Below are 16,776 nucleotides of genomic sequence, written 5' to 3' on the forward strand. Positions count from 1 at the left end.
TCAGGTGTTCGGTACTTTCAGCCATGGTCTCTGTTGCAGATGAGGCTGATTGTTGTGGTTACATATGAGGCAAGCAGAACATCTTGCAGTCTTTGGAGTAGGTCTGGGTTTTTTTTTTGAGAGCCCATGTACCTGAACAGCAAAGTTATCAAGTACTTCTTAGTTTTCCATACTTCTTCACCCAAGAGATAGCTGATGTTGAGCATCCCCTCTCCTTGCTGTGAAGGATACACTGGACTTGGATGCAGATTGGGGATTGTTTAGACTCTGGGGCAAAGCCTCATTGGCTAGAGTCTAGTAAAACAGTTTTTGCTGAAAACAGGCCTTACATGAAGAGGGTGGAAAGGATGGACTGTAGGGACTAATTAGAAGGTTGCTTTTCTCTTTCCTTTTCTGGGACCGTTCCAGTTTCTGTGAAGTGTGAAGATTATCCTCCAGTCTTTCCCTTGAGATCTGAGCATCTCCCAGAGGAACACTCACAAAAGTGTTTGTCTCCCTCAGGACAAGTTCCAAGTATATATATGTCTTTCTTTTCAGCTTGTCCTTGTATGCCCAGAATTGCCTTTTCAGTTCCCTGTCAGCAACTGGCCTCAGAAAGCTCTGGTCCTAGAATTCTCTGCACCTCTGTGCTTGCCCATCTCTCCAGTTTTCAGCTTCAACTGAGGATTTTGAGTTAATTATATTCAAAGTCAATATGCAGATATTTTAGATTTCTTTATAAATATTCTTCCCAGCATGCATTAAACAATTTGTCAGTGTTTTTCAAGCTTCCCTAGATTGTTAATTCAATGAACAGTCCCTATTCATTAAAATAATGCACACGGTCTATTAATTATATTTACATCTGATCTAAATAGAAGAAAACATAGCTTTCAGAATCCACAGAAGAATATGCGGTTTTATTAAATCAAAGCACGTGAGGAGAGACGAGGACCATCACAGATATGTTTAATACAGCTGCTACCTCCATACACATTTTGAAACCTTTCAATTGTAGACTTTATTTGTACCATAACCTTTGGCCTAATTAACACTCCCTCCCCTAAGTAGTTGCTTGTTATACAAATATACTGTTCCTTGTTCTACTCATTCCCCATCAACCACAACTCATAGCCACTGACCCTCACAGCAACAAATGCTCAGTATTGATGTCAGGTAAATAAACTCCCTGTTTACATATATTGCTTTTTAAACCAGGCAGTCCACAGCCCCTCGGGAAAAGCCAAGGAAAACTGGTGATGGAGCTTTGATAAGGGTGCATCCCCACCACATTCTCTTTGATAAGGGTACATCCCCACAACATTTTCTATCTTCGCTCATTGGCAAACCTGTCCCTATCAAACTTCTGATTGGCAGATTCATCTCAGAATTTCTAAATATATGCAATATATACATTGTTCTGCTTTGTGCTGCTTGGTTTTATCTTTTCCTTATCCTGTCTGGCTCACTATGCAAACAGCCCTCAAGATCGGATTAGGATGAATCCGTAACAACACAGAACCTTAACAGCCATGCTGATTCGTCTAGTTCCTGTGTATCTGCCCAGCATGCTTGCTCTGCTTTCCACTACTGTTTCTCAGTTGCAGAATATCTGCTGCCATGCCAGGACCTTCATGCTTAGCAGTACACAGAGAGGTGTTTCCCTTCTCAGAATGCCCCTTGTCTTCTGGTCTTCTTGATGGTGACCCAGTGCTCACTGAGTTCTTCAGAGCTTTCTCTCTTTACTGTTCTGCTTTCCAGTGTACAAAAAAATGCCTAGAGGTTTAAAAGAAAACAAATTTGGTCAATGTAATATTAACTTCTTTTTGTTTTACTCTTTTTTTTATTTTATTGAAAGAAAAAAAAGAAATTCCAGCCTCCTCCCAGCCTCCCATTTCCCTCCCCCTCCTCCCACTCTTCTCCTCCTCCCCCCTCCTCTCCCCCTCCCTCTCCAGTCCAAAGAGCAGTCAGGGTTCCCTGCCCTGTGGAAAGTCCAAGGTCCTCCCCCCTCCATCCAGGTCTAGGAAGGTGAACATCCATACTGGCTAGGCTCCCACAAAGCCAGAACATGAAGTAGGATCAAAACCCAGTGCCATTGTCTTTGGCTTCTCATCAGCCCTCATTGTCTGGCATGTTCAAAGAGTCCGGTTTTATCCCATGCTTTTTCAGTCACAGTCCAGCTGGCCTTGGTGAGCTCCCAATAGATCAGCCCCACTGTCTCAGTGGGTGGGTGCACCCCTCGTGGTCCTGACTTCCTTGCTCATGTTCTCCCTCCTTCTGCTCCTCATTGGGACCTTGGGAGCTCAGTCCAGTGCTCCAGTGTGGGTCTCTGTCTCTATCTCCATCCATCGCCAGATGAAGGTTCTACGGTGATATGCAAGATATTCATCAGTATGGCTATAGGCTAGGGTCATTTCAGGTTCCCTATCCTCAGCTGCCCAAGGAGCTAACTGGGGACATTGCCCTGGGCACCTGGGAGCTCCTCTAGGTTCAAGCCTCGTGCCAACCTGTATTCAAATATAAAATCATCACATTTACCCACCTCATCTTCTCTTGCTTCTTACTATCTTTATATACTGGCTTCTTTGAACTCTTTCACACATGAAACATGAACACTCAATAACTCCTTTACCTTTAAAGCGTTCAAATGTCCCCAGTGCCTTCTAGGTATGGCACATAGGTTGCTAATAGGAAAAAACACTCTGTAGTCATATTAGAATTCCATACATGAAGTCCTAGAGAGAAAAGCAGCTTCATTAGTTATTTATGACCAGAGGATTGATTTGTTTATTCCAAAATGATCTGTAGTTGAAGTCACATATGTACTTATAAACATGCCTCCTGGGAAAAGAGCCACCTGTGAACATTGCTTCATTAAGGAACCTGTGAGATGGAGTGCAAAAATATCCTAAAGCTTGGCCTCTTAACCTGTCTCCTTTGCCTTGAGTCCCACGCTGGGGTGGGAGAGGGAGTTATCCTTAGAATATGTGTGTGAGAAAATGGTTAAGAAAGAGAAGTTGACCACAGAACCTGTGCTGTTGTATTTACTGAAGTTGTATTTACGGAGAAGGTCTTACCTTGTATCCTGTTTCATAACTACACACCAGAACAGTGAAAATTACCCAAGATTTTCCACATGAAATATTTTCTCTTTGTAAATTCCATTTTTTCTAGTTTAAACCATAAGATTTCCACTCGAATCCTGTAGTATTTTTTTCGCTGTTTTTTTAAAGTGTTTGAAGGAACTGTCAAGTTCCTCATTTGTGGTCTTCAGTCACTTATGTTTTCTGGATGGTTATACTGCACAGAGTATTTCTTCCATAGAAAGTCCCCACAATAAAGCTACCAGACAAGGACAGGGCATAAATGTACTGAAGGCTTTGCTAAAGTCATAGTACTGCATTCTTGTCCCATGCATGTAAAGGGCAGACTTGCTTGGTGTTATACCTTGAAGTAATGTTACATATCAATCATTTGAGACCTGAAAGCATCTTTAGCGTTAGGGGTAAATGTTTCCTTTGTTGTGAACATATTTCCTTTCCCTTCTTTTTCTACCATAGTCTCTTTCTATGTCTTTGCCTAGTGTTTGTCTCTAGTCCCCACATTGCTATGGTTCCTGTTATCATTTGGAAAGTGCCCTGAGTACTGTAATTTCCTTGAAGAAACTCTGAAATGTTTTCCCATGGAGATCTGTGCCATGTCACACGATGCTGCATGTACCGATTTGCAACAACTTGACCAGTCATGTGGAACAGGCTTTCTTTACACTTGGTGGTTTTCAGATGACATGTATTTTCTATTCCAATATGGAGCTTTTGCACAGGTTTCTCTTTTGCCTTTTGATGAACTCCGATAAATTGTTCAGTCCATTTACAAAACCTAACATTTCATACCCTACATTCTCTTTTCTAACCCTCCTCTACAAATTCAGTCAGTTTTTTTTGTTTGTTTTTTTAAAAATAAATCCCTTCATTTCCTGAGCTTATTACAGACTCACCAATGGCCATTACTTCTCTTGCCATTCCCATCAAGATAAACACAAGGCCTTTTCTTGTGTTTCTGGGACAGATTCCAGGAAGGAATACAATACACACTTGTTTAAGGAAAAGATCCTATGAGTAAATTATCAGAGAATTGATGAGGGATATTTGCATTTATAGACTCAAAATTCCTTAATTGGAAAAAAAGACACTGGCAATAGACTTTTAAAAGTAGGAATTTTTAAAAAACTGAAATAGAATTCTCACCACTTAGTAACAGGTTATGAGAAGAACTCAGTAGCATTTAATGCCTCTGTATCAGTTTTAAATTATCTCCTCTGTCTAGTTTTACTTTGTTCAGACCTGAATCCCCTTATGTACTTATTTCCTATTTGTCTCTATGGTAGCCATCGATACAATGTGTGTCTTGACACATTTTTGTCTGCTTGCTTGTCATTCTTCTGTATATTTCCCATGATACTCCTCTCATAGGTAATACATAATGTTTGTAAGGTATGACCTTTGGAGCTGACCACTCTGACTTGGAATAACGTCTTCAAGGTTCATCCAAGTTGTCACGTTTATCAGTACTAAATACCTTTGAAAGGTTGAATGATATTTCATTGATATTTAGACCTACCTCATCTATATCTACTATCCAGCATCTTCATCTTTTTTTTATCCATATCACCTATGTATGTATTTTTCAATCTGTGCCACAATTATTTTTTCCATAAGTCTTGACTTTAAGGATAGATATATTTTCTTAGTTTATTTGTAGTAATGGCATATCTTTTTACAAAGAATTTAGAGCTATTTAGCCTAAGAAGCTAAAGTTCCTGTCTAGTGGCAAAAGGTAAGTAAAATTATCAAAACTTATATTCTGTTGCTCTTATAGAAATATAAGAAGTCATGTTAAATTCACTTAAGCTTCAAATATTCAACTTAAATTGATAATTGCTACAGTCTAGGGGAAATATTGGTACACAAATCTAGTTTATTCTCTGTGTTTTGAATAAATGTGGTTTGGAACAGGGCTATATCCATTTATTTCTGTGCTGCCTGTGACATTTTCATATTGCAACAGAATTGAGTAGCTTTGACAAAGATTGATAGCTCACATAGCATAAAATCATTCTTATCTGACACTACGTAGAAGAAGCTGGCTAAACCCTGTTCTGGTTTACTCAAATGCACGTGGAATTCCTTTTCCACCAGGAGCTCATTGGCTTGAATCTCTTCAAGAGAAAAACTCAACACAAATGATATGTTTCTTTTTCTTATTCTGTTTGTGGGAGCTATGGATGAATAATAGTAAAAATAAGAGCTGAGAAGTTTGGTCTGGCGAGAACATCCAAACCATGGGAGCTGCATAATACTTTGAGGAGGACTCCAAACCATGGGAAGCTAGAAGAACTTGAGATTGGCCACCATAAATTTTGAAATGAACTTTTAAAATTATGTGTCCTAACTATGTCTCTGTAAAGTTAAGAATAATGACTTTTCATTTTTTGGAGAGAGAAACTAGATGTTTCTCTGAATAAAAAAAAACACATTGGTTTTGGTTATTGAGAAATATCTTTGAATTATCACTCCAATTACCGTTAGCTACAATCTCAACTTCTGCTACAATGAGTTTTGGAGGGAATAGTTATGAAACAAAAGCCTTAAACTTTCTGAACCATTTTGTCCAATTAGTTTTTAACACACTGTCTAAATGTCATCTATGCAGACATCAGAGGCAAACAGTCCTCATCTGTTCTTTGACTTGGATAAAATTGCTTTCCTACCCAATATTATTTTCATGGTTCTGTTGTTTCACAAGAAAATGTATTTCAGTTGAAAGTAGATGACATAATATCTTTGAAGAAACTTGCTTCAGATCTTCAAGGCTAAGATATTACAGAAATAGAAATTCTTATCCTGAATTGAGTCTATAAGTTAATAATAGTTCTCAGAGTCTTCTAACTTCACAAATGTATACTCTTAAAGCAAAAGACTATAATGGTATTTCTATCAGGCCATAGGAATGATGTGGTTTTTATTGTTTTACTTTAGTGTGTATGTGTGTGGTGTATGCATATATATGTGCAAGTACATGTGCCTGTGCTCACCTAGAAACTAGAGGAAGATGTCAGGTGTCCTGCTCTATCACTTCTCTGCCTCATTCTTTGAGACAGGGGACCTCACTGAACAAACGGCTAAGCTAGTAGTTGGCAAGACCAGTCAATCTCCCTATGTCAGTCCCTGACAGTGCTGGGGTTACAGACCCATGCTGCCATGCCTGAAAGTTTTTTTTAATGTGTCTGCTTGAGACTGAACTCAGGCCCCTGTATTTTTGCAGCAGGTACTCTTTTTTTTTTAAAAAAAATATATTTTTTTCTCATGAAGTATATCCTGATTATGGTTTCCCCTCTCTTCATTCCTCTCAGTTCCTCCCCACCTCTCCTACTTTCTGGATCTATACCATTTATGTCCCTCATTATGAATGAACAGACTTCTATGAGATAACAACGAGACAGAACAAAATAAATAAAATAAGATGAAACAAAAACTTTCATATTGAAGTTGTACATGATAAACCAACAGAAGAAAGAGTCCTAAGAGCAAACATAAGTGTCAGAGATCACTTGTTTTTACAGTCAGGAGTCCCATAAAACACCAAGTTAATAGCTATAATATAAATGCAGAGAAGCTGGAGCTTGCTTCCTTAATCTCTAAGCTCATATAACCCTTTCTTAGTTGGTTCGGAGGGTCTTGTACTCCTGTTTTTTTCCATCTCCTTTGACTCTTCTAATATTTCCCCCTTCTCTTTTGTAGGATTCTCTGAACTCTTGCGGGAGGGACTTGATGGAGGCCTTTCTTTTAGACTCTCTCTCTCTCTCTCTCTGCATAATGTCTGGCTGTGGGTCTCTGTCTCCATCTCAGCAAGTACTCTTACCTATTAAGCCATATCCTTAGTCCCAGGTTGTTGTTTTCAAACTGGCTAACAACTCAGTTTAATTGTTTGTTTTTCATGGTTCTAGTATTAGAAAATAACACTGTATAGGAGGAGAGAGCCACTTGTTGGTTCCCGGTCGCTTAGTCACAAAATAATCACATAGTAACTGTATTAATTAAATCACTGCTTGACCCATTAGCTCTTGCTTCTTATTGGCTAACTCTTATATTAATTTAACCCATTTCTATTAATCTGTAAATCTGTATATTCCCACGTAGCAATGGCTTACCAGCAAAGATTCGGTGTGTCTAACTCTGGTGGTGGCTCCATAGCATCTTTCTGACTCTGCCTCCTTTATCCCAGCATGCCATTTAGTTTTCCCCACTCACCTAAGTTCTACCCTATCAACAGGCCAAGACAGTTTCTTTACTCATTAACCAGTAAAAGCAACACATAGACAGAAGGACATCCCACACCAATACTGTCAAGTTTTTTGCTTAATTTTTCTTTCTATGTAAGTGACTACAGCAATTGCAGGCAAACTTTTACTTTGCTTGAGATGATAATACAGTCTGAATTTTTCATGATTCTCTCATCTGGTTACTTCTTCTTTCAATGTTTCTTGCTTCCTGTAGTTTGAATGAGAACTGTCCTCCAAAGGTTCATATATTTGAATGGTTGGTTCACTGCTGGTGGTGCCCATTAAGGAGGTCATGAATCTTTAGGGGGTGGAGCCTTGCTGGAGGAAATGTGTCACTGGGGTTAGGTTTTAGAGTTCACAGCCTCACCTCTTTCCCCATTTGGTTCCTGTTTTCTGTGTATTGTTGGAAAGATGTTTGTTCAGCTTCTGGCTCAGATACTGTGGGCATGCCTGCCTCTACAGGATGGACTCTCCTTCTGAACCACAGTTCAAATAAGACCTTCTTTTCATAAGTTGCCTTGGATATGGAGGTTTATGACAGCAATGAAGGTGACCAAACAGTCTCTTATTGAAAAATGGAAAATAAAAATAATTAAAGGATAAATTTATTGCTACTACAAAGACTATTTAAGAAAAACAGATTGGAAGATTACTATGCTTATGCTATCAGAGTTTTTAGAGAGATATTGTCAGGTTTTTAAAGGCTAATATGTTATGATGAAGGTATATTAACCAAAGATGTACTTTGTTTTCCTGATAAACAATTCAAAATGATGTTTGCCACTTTTTAAAATTCATAAGACTGTTTTGATCTTGAACTCAAAAAAATTAAAATGTATTAACTCTGAAAATTGATGTTAATACATTTCAAAATGGTCCGTTGATGATGAATTTATACTGTTTTGCAAGTACAGGTAATTTATGTTTCCTTGGACTCAAGCGGAGTTCTTATGGCCGCCTGTATTCCCTGTCTTCAATCACTTTTTCCTGTCCTGGAGGGTGGCTTTCTCGGTGCAGAAGCAGTTGTCCTTCTCTTTAGAGTCAGCTTAACCTCCCTAACCTATACCTAATGTTTCTCATGGTGGGAATATAAGATTCTTTCTTTATTTCATCTTGGTTATTCATGATTTTAGGACCAACAGCATTAAAATTCTTAGGAATATAGATTTTAAGTGTTATTTCACACAATAATATTTCACTTGCAATCAATAGAAACTAATTTGAAAAACCTAAAAAAAATGGGCTGTTCATTTGAAGGATAATGGATAGGAAAGAGTTCACAGATTAATGAAAAGATTTGACCAGAGGTCTTAGCAAGGGATGAAGACTGTACTAGCTAGGTGGATCAACTGTTCATTGGATGAAGTAGCATCCGGCCTCTGCTTTTTGCCTCAGCTGGAATGAATAAGCTTTGCCTGGTCCAGTCTTCTGAACACTCCTAAGTTCACAGTCTGGGATGGAATCTCAATGACTCAGATTCACAGTCTCACCGGTAGGTTACAGGGGAAAGTGACTCAATGATATAGGCAATCCCTTCTTGCCTATATCAAAATAGTAGAAATTAATTTTTTAATGAGAAACAAGTTTCTTTTATTGAGGAATATGGAATGATTGTAACTGGGGAAAACTCAGTATATATCTACTTTTGAATTTGTGGTTGTTAAAACAGTGTAGTTTCATGCTTTTTGTCCAGCTTACTTCCACATTTAAACTTTGGTATTTTGGTTAGATTCTGTAATTTAGTTAATTTTATAGATTTTTTAAGATTACATGATTTGTTATTTTTTACATTTACATCTTTGGAAATATTATAAGTGTGTGATTATAGTTGCTAAAATAATGAATTTGAAAAGGCTTATGTTAATTATTTTTAAATTATATGTAAAATGAGACATTTTTAGGACTACTCAAACACAAAATTATACTTTTTAAATGTCTAGATTTTAACCTCAGAAAAAGACACAGTTATATTAAAAATAGAAACTGTAAACATTTCAAACCAAATTTCAGTTACCATTTTGAAATGCCCCCAGAACATCATCTTTGTTTTCTAATGTTGTACTATGAATTTCCTAGCAGTATTTGTGGTGTCCTTATTGCTGAACAGAGTTTGGAATGCTCCTACTTTCCACACACTTTCTTCTAACATGACTGTACTACAGCTTTAGCACTGCTAACTGCTGTTGAGATAACCTTAATGTCAGTTTCCACAAAACCTGTGCAGGTATCTGCACTCCTCTTGCTTTGTGAGGACAGAGGGGATGTCCTTAGATTTCTGATCAGTGATGCTAGAACTCTTTAGTTTGTTAGGAACACAGTTTGAATATAGCCTTCTGTTTCTTTTTTCTTTTCTATCCACTTTGCCAACTGACTCTTTATTGATTTCAGTTGTTAATGTCAGCTGGGCCCATTGAGCTGTTGCTTGTTGAAATCATGATCCTTGACTTCGAGGACTCATTCATCACTGTCTGGTTTCGCTCCACACTTCTGTGGAGAACCCACTACCAAGAAAGTGACAGCAGGAGTTAATACTCTTCTTAGAAATCATTACGTTCTTCGTGTCTTACAGGTATTCTGAAGGTTTCCTTGCTGGTACTATCAGCAAGAGTGACCAGAAATGTTATTGTATAGGAAGACACTCACTGCAGTTGCCTAAAAGTATAGTAAAATCATTTTTCTGTGCATTCTGCTTATCCAGAGAATGAAATGAAGTGTCATGAGTTCATCCTATGCTAGGAAAATTATTTTAAAAGAATCATGATAAGCTTAACATTTAAGCTTCTCTCGTTATTCTGAAATGAGTAAACTGTAGCAGATAAACTTCCTGGGTAGAAGCAACAGCTTCAAGACTGTAAGGTAAAGAAGTCAGGAGATGTAGAAAAGCTATAGTAATGTGAGTAAACTAAAGGCAGGCAGAAGGAGAACGCTGCCTTTTTGTTTTCAAAACTCCATAAACAAACCACTGTCTGTTCTTAAATCCATGCGGCATCCTTTCTTTTTTTCTCATTTCTGCATTTTAGAAGGAACCTAATTAATTTTAGAAATCACCCCTTTTCTTTAAGTAGTTCCCTAGACTTGAAGTCATGAGTCTCATACATCTTTTCTTTGTGAACTCTTTGATGTATCATTTCATATTTCTTTCTGTCATTTTGGAATAGGTCCATTTTTTTTGTCCTTGGTCTTTGAGCCACTGCCACTGTTGCAAATCTCTCCTGCAATGGCCCTATTGACCCAGCCACTCATGGGAAGTCTATTTCTGTGTCAAGTTATTTCCTATCTGAGCCCTAAGGTGGCCATCATCAATCAGTTTTTAGATATTTATCAAGTTCACAATAAAACATCTAATTCTAGAGCCCCAGCCTCATCCCACACTTTCCCAATATGTGCAGAACCCCAGTAGATTTCTTCTGAGACACGCCAACTAATTAATTTTATCCAACCTCTTACAATACTTCCCAAGTTAAGCTAGGATTGGCTCTTGGTACTCACATATGCTGACTCTTATTTCTCTCAGAAATGTACAAACTCTCTAAGGACAGGACTCAAGAGTATATGAGTTTATTGTCTTGAAAAAAACATCTATTGACCCAAGTATCCTCCAGCGCAGGGATAGGAGCTAGGATTAAGAGAGCAGAACCGAAATTGAAAAGGAAGAAATCATCTGCTCTGCACTGCTCTTGGCTCTGTAGAAAGGAAAAATGATGCACCCTCTCAGGATGAATTCTTTGGCACCAAGTATATCCATCACAAATGCTATAGGCTAGACCTTACCTGGTATGCATTCAGGAAAATTTGATTGGGACATCTATTTTGCTTTTGATGTAAACTGAAATCTGGTGAGATGTTTAATGTTAAAGGTATTGAATGGGGGCAATCAACATAAAATTAACACCAGAAAATTGAAAGAAGTCTCAATTGTGGTGTTGTGGTCACAGAGCAACCACAGAGATTTCTGGATACTTGATTCCTTCAGAGAAATTTATGACTTTTTTTTTAAATGTAAGAACTCTGTAGTGTCAGGTATAAAATACCCTTAAATCATTGCTTATTGAGTGATGAGTTACTTGTTTAATTGCTTTGTCGCCCGGGAGCCCTTCTTTCTAAAGTATAGACAGTTTAAATTGGTGCTATTTGGCTTTGTTTTCTAATTTGGTATTTGTCCACTGCATGCCAAATAGAAGAATTCATTTCCATCTCCTGAGCTGGGTGAAGAATTCTGGGTTCTTGATTAGTGTGTGGACTTCCTGGGAGCCTTTGATTTTGAGGTAAAGATGCTGAATTAGCACTATTTGAAGCTCAGCGCAGTTTGCAACAAAAGCAGATTCATGGTTTTCCCTGATTTGGTATTGCTTTGGATTTGGTTGCCTTTTGCAGCGGTTGTTTGTTTAACATCAACGCAGTTGTTCAACGCAGTGCTTTCAGGTAAATTTCCACCTCCTTATGTACACCATCCTCTCATTTTTTCTTCCACAAGAGCCTATCTGTCCCAGGACACACTCTGAGCAAGAATGAGCAATAAAGTCTCCGTTTTTCATTACCTCTTTCAAATGAAGCACATAAATTGATAACCGTCTGTTGTTCTTTAAAATAAAAACCCAGTAATGTGGTCATAGTGAGGAAGATAAAAAAGCATGTGAGGGTCAGGTTCTACTGCTAGATTCCCTCAAGAAATGAGAGCCATTCCCCAACTCTGGCTCCTACTCTGGTACCAGAGAACTTAACTTGACAACCCAGCACAATGGTGCCAGTAATTCACTCCATAGGGATTCTTTTTATTTCGAAACCTTTGCTCTCTCTTCTCCATGGTTTTGCTGTTGGCAAATTAATAAGTTGGGTTTTAAGATCAATGTGTTCTCTATAAAGCTTTCTTTACCATACTTGTTACTGACATCTCTTAAACTTTTCCCCCTTTCCCTATATATTTTCCTTTTCCACTGTTTCTTTTACTTTCTAAATAAACGTCCATAACTTTAATGATCTCTAGAATCTGAGACTATAGCAACAGCACCTCAGCTTTCTTTCTCCTTGCAACTTTACCCACATTAGCATTTTTCTTTTCAAAATCTACTATTTATCCCTATCCTGACCCATCCTGCGTCTCTCTTATTCTTAGCTTTATTTAATGAAATCTGAGTACACAACATACTAGTACCCTTGATTGTTTATCCTTCAGTGGTTATTTAAGTTGAAGGGGTCACTGTTGTTGAAAGGTTAGTACACTATTGGTACAGTGGTAATATCCAGCAAAGGGTGGTTAATGGTTAATATTTACTCAGAGAATAATGTATAATAAGCACCCGGTAACTGAGTTACTAGACTTAGTAACTGTTTGCTAAACTATAAGCCTTAACTCTACAACATCCAAATCCCAGTTGAAGACTTCAAGTACTTCAACTGAACAAAACATAGCTGTTCAAAAATTCAAGCAATGGGCCAACCTTGCTATCTAGCCTCTCCAGAGCTGGGGATTATAGATTGGTTATTCTGTACTTTACTCCTAATAACCACCTATGAGTGAGTACAGACCATGTTTGTCTTTCTGGCTCTGGGTTACCTCACTCAGAAGAACTTTATTCTAGTTCCATACATTTGGTTGTAAATTTCATGAGGTCATCATATTTCACAGCTGAGTAGTACTCCATTGTGTAAATGTACCACATTTTCCTTATCCATTCTTCAGTTGAGGGGCATCTAGGTTGTTGCCAGGTTCTGGATATTACAAATTATGCTGCTATGAACATAGTTGAGCAAGTGTCCTTGTGGTATGATTGAAAATCCTTTGGGTATATGGCTCAATTTGGTATACCTGGGTCTTGAGCTAGATTGGTTCCTAATTTTGTAGAAACTGCCATACTGATTTCTGAAGTGGCTATAGAAGATTGCACTCTCACCAGCATTGGAGGAGTGTTCCTTTTACTCCACATCCTCTCCAGCATTATCTGTCCTCAGTATTTTTTATCTTAGCCATTCTGACAGGTGTAAGATGGTATCTCAGAGTAGTTTTGATTTGCATTTTACTGATGACTAAGAATGTTGAGCATTTGAGATTCTTCTGTTGAGAACTCTCTGCTTAGATCTGTACCATTTTTTAAAAATGGAATCGTTTGGCATTTTGATGTCTACTTTCTTGAGTTTTTACATATTTTGGAGATCAGGCCTCTGTCAGATGTGGGGTTGATGAGGATCTTTTTCCCCTCTATTGGCTGCCATTTGTCTTATTGACATTGTCGTTTGCCTTACATATTTCTCAGTTTCAGGACGTATCATTTATTAATTGTTGTTCTCAGTGTCTGTGATACTGGCATTATATTCATGAAGTAGTTTCCTATGCTGATGTGTTCAAGGCTGCTTCTCACTTTCTTGTCTATCAGGTTCAGTGTAACTAGATTTATTTTGAGGTTTTTGATCCACTTGGACTTGAGTTTTGGGTAGGGTGGTAGATAAAGATTTTTTTCTTTGGTGCATGGCTTTCCCTGGGAAAAGGAAGTAGAAAAGATCTCCTGGGAAAACTATGGGGAGGGGTTGGGGAATAAAGAGATGGGAACTAGAGGGAGCAGGTTGGATGGGCTGGATACTGGAGGCAGGTTGGATGGGGAGAGTGACAAATGAGATGTCTTGAGGGGACCATAAACCTCATGTCAGGCACCCTCCAGGAACCCACAGGATGACCCAACTAAGATGCCTAGCAATGGTGGAGAGGGTGCCTGAACTGCGCATCTGCTGTAAACAGATTGGTGACTTACCTAATTGCCATCAGAGATACTATCCAGTAACTGATGGAAGAAGAGGCAGAGATCCACAGACAAGCACTGAGCTGAGCTCTGAGAGTCTTGTGGAAGAAAGTTAGAGAGGAATTGTACCAGCAAGGAGGTCATGATGGGAAACCCACAGAGACAGCTGACCTGAGCTCACAGGAGCTCAAGGACACTGGACCAACATCAGGGAGCCTGAATGAGACTGACCCAGGCCCTCAGCATGTGTGACAATCGTGTAACTTGGTCTTTTAGTAAGGCTTCTAACAGCGAGAACAGGACCTCACTCTGTTGCTTAGCTGGTTTTTGGTAACCTGTTCCCCATGCTGGATTATCTGGCCCAGCCTTAACTTGATGTACCACGCTTTGTGAAGGCCCCTAGGAGGCATGTTCTTTTCTGAACAGAGATGGAGGGAGAGTAGATGGGGAAGGTGGTAGGTGGGAAAGGAGAGGAGACAGGAGGGGAGGAGGCAGGGGAAACTCGTTGGTATGTAAAATAAATAAAAATATTATTTAAATACAAAATTAAAAATTAAGAATTCAAGCAATGGAATAACCCCCAGTTCAAAAAACCAATGCAGCAAAGTAAAAAAATGAAAATCCAAAGCATAATAACTTCTCCAAAAATTACTAAGCCTAAAGTAATGACTTTCATTGTGAACGAGATAGACAAAATCCCAGCCAGATCTAGAAAGAATGATTATAAGTATATTCAAGGAAGGCAAAGAAAACAAAACACTCCTAATTGAAAACACAGCTAAATGTACTAATGAAGGTAATGAAAAATATGAAAGAATAATTCAAGTAAGAGACAGAAATACTGAAGAAAAGGCAATCTTAAATGCTGAGAATGAAAAAATATAACACATCAAATAAAAAGCTCTGTAGAAAATTTTAACAAATTGGATCAAGGAGAACACAGAATACCTGATATTTTCAAGGTGTAGGAATTGGAGAAATCCAACAAGGAGAAAGATAGAACAATAAGAAGGTATGAGTGAGAATCCTCATGTATTCTAAACATTATGAAAATACCAACTGTGGGTTATAGGAATAGAAAGGAAGCATCTTTCTAAAGGTATAGAGGATATTTTCATAGGAGTTGTAATAGGACATTTCCCAGAATTAGGAAAAGAGTGTCAACCCAGGTAGTGGAGGTATTTAGAGTACCTAACAGACAAAACCATAAAAAACACTTAAAATAGCAAAAAACAAAACAAAACAAAAAAAAAACAAAGAAGGTACATTGAAAGTGGCAAGAGAAAAATCCGAAGCTACCCATAAAGGCAAGACTATCAGAATGATACTAGATTTTTCAACAGAAGCTTTAAAGTATAGAAAGGTCTAAAAAAGTATATTTTAACTTTTGAATGACAATCACCAACACAGACTACTACTATACCTAGCAATGGTATCTGTCAGAATATTAATGATCTCAGCACCCCGCCCCCCCCAGATTCAAATAGTAAATTGGATTAGGAATCAGAAACCATACACTTGTTGCCTCCAAGAAATGTACATCAGCACAAAGACAGAAACTCCTTACAGGTTCTGGCTACTGCAAATACTGCTGCTATGAATATAGTTGAGCACATGTCCTTGTGGCACGATTGAGCATCCACTGGGTATATACTCAAAAGTGGTACTGTTGGGTCTTGAGGTAGATTGTTTTTTAATTTTCTGAGAAATAGCCACACTGATTTCCAAAGCAGCGGTACCAGTTTGTACTCCCACCAGCAATGGAAGAGTATTCCCTTTACTCCACACCTTTTGCAGCATAAGCTGTCATCGGTGTTTTTGATCTTGGCCTTTCTGACATGTGAAAATGGAATCTCAGAGTTGTTTTGATTAGCATTTCTCTGATGGCTAAGAATGTTAAACATTCCCTTAAGTGTCTTTCAGCCATTTTACATTTGTCTGTTGAGAGTTCTCTGTTTAGGTCTGTACCCCCCCCCCCTTTTTTAAAAAAAAATTGGATTATTTGTTATTTTGATGACCAGTTTCTTGAGTTCTTTGTATATTTTGGAGATCAGCCTTCTGTCTGATGTGGGGTTAATGAAGATCTTTCCCATTCTGTAGGTTGCCATTTTGTCAACCTAAATGCCCTCGACCGAAGAATAGATAAAGAAAATGTGGTACATTTACACAATGGAGTAGTACATAGCAGAAAAAATAATGACATTTTGAAATTTGCAGGCAAATGGATGAATCTAGAAAACATCATATTGAGTGAGGTAGCCTAGACCCAGAAAGACAAATATAATATGTACTCACTCATAAGTGGCTTTTAGACATTAAGAAAGAAAGAAAACCAAACACATAATTCAAAATATAAGAGAAACAATGATTTTTTTGAAAAGATTACCATGTTTGTCGGCAAACTAACCAAAAAGGAGGAAACCTACACTTGTAAAAGTAGAAATGAAAAGGGAGTTGTGTTGTTAGTCTCGACACACAAGCTGGAGTTATCTGAAAGGAGGAACCTCAACCGAGAAATTTCCTCCAGAGGTCCCAGCTTTAAGGCATTTTCTTAGTTAGTGATTGATGGAGGAGGGCCCAATCTATTGTGGTTGATGCCATGACTGAGCTGGGAAAAAAGACCCCAGATAGTCAAAACAATCCTAAACAGAAAGGGTAACTGTTGGTGTCATCATGCCTGATTTTAAGTTAGGCTATAGATCAATATTAGAAAAACAGTATGGT

This window comes from Microtus pennsylvanicus, chromosome 4 (genome assembly GCF_037038515.1).
Source record: "Microtus pennsylvanicus isolate mMicPen1 chromosome 4, mMicPen1.hap1, whole genome shotgun sequence".
In the NCBI taxonomy this organism is placed as follows: domain Eukaryota; kingdom Metazoa; phylum Chordata; class Mammalia; order Rodentia; family Cricetidae; genus Microtus; species Microtus pennsylvanicus.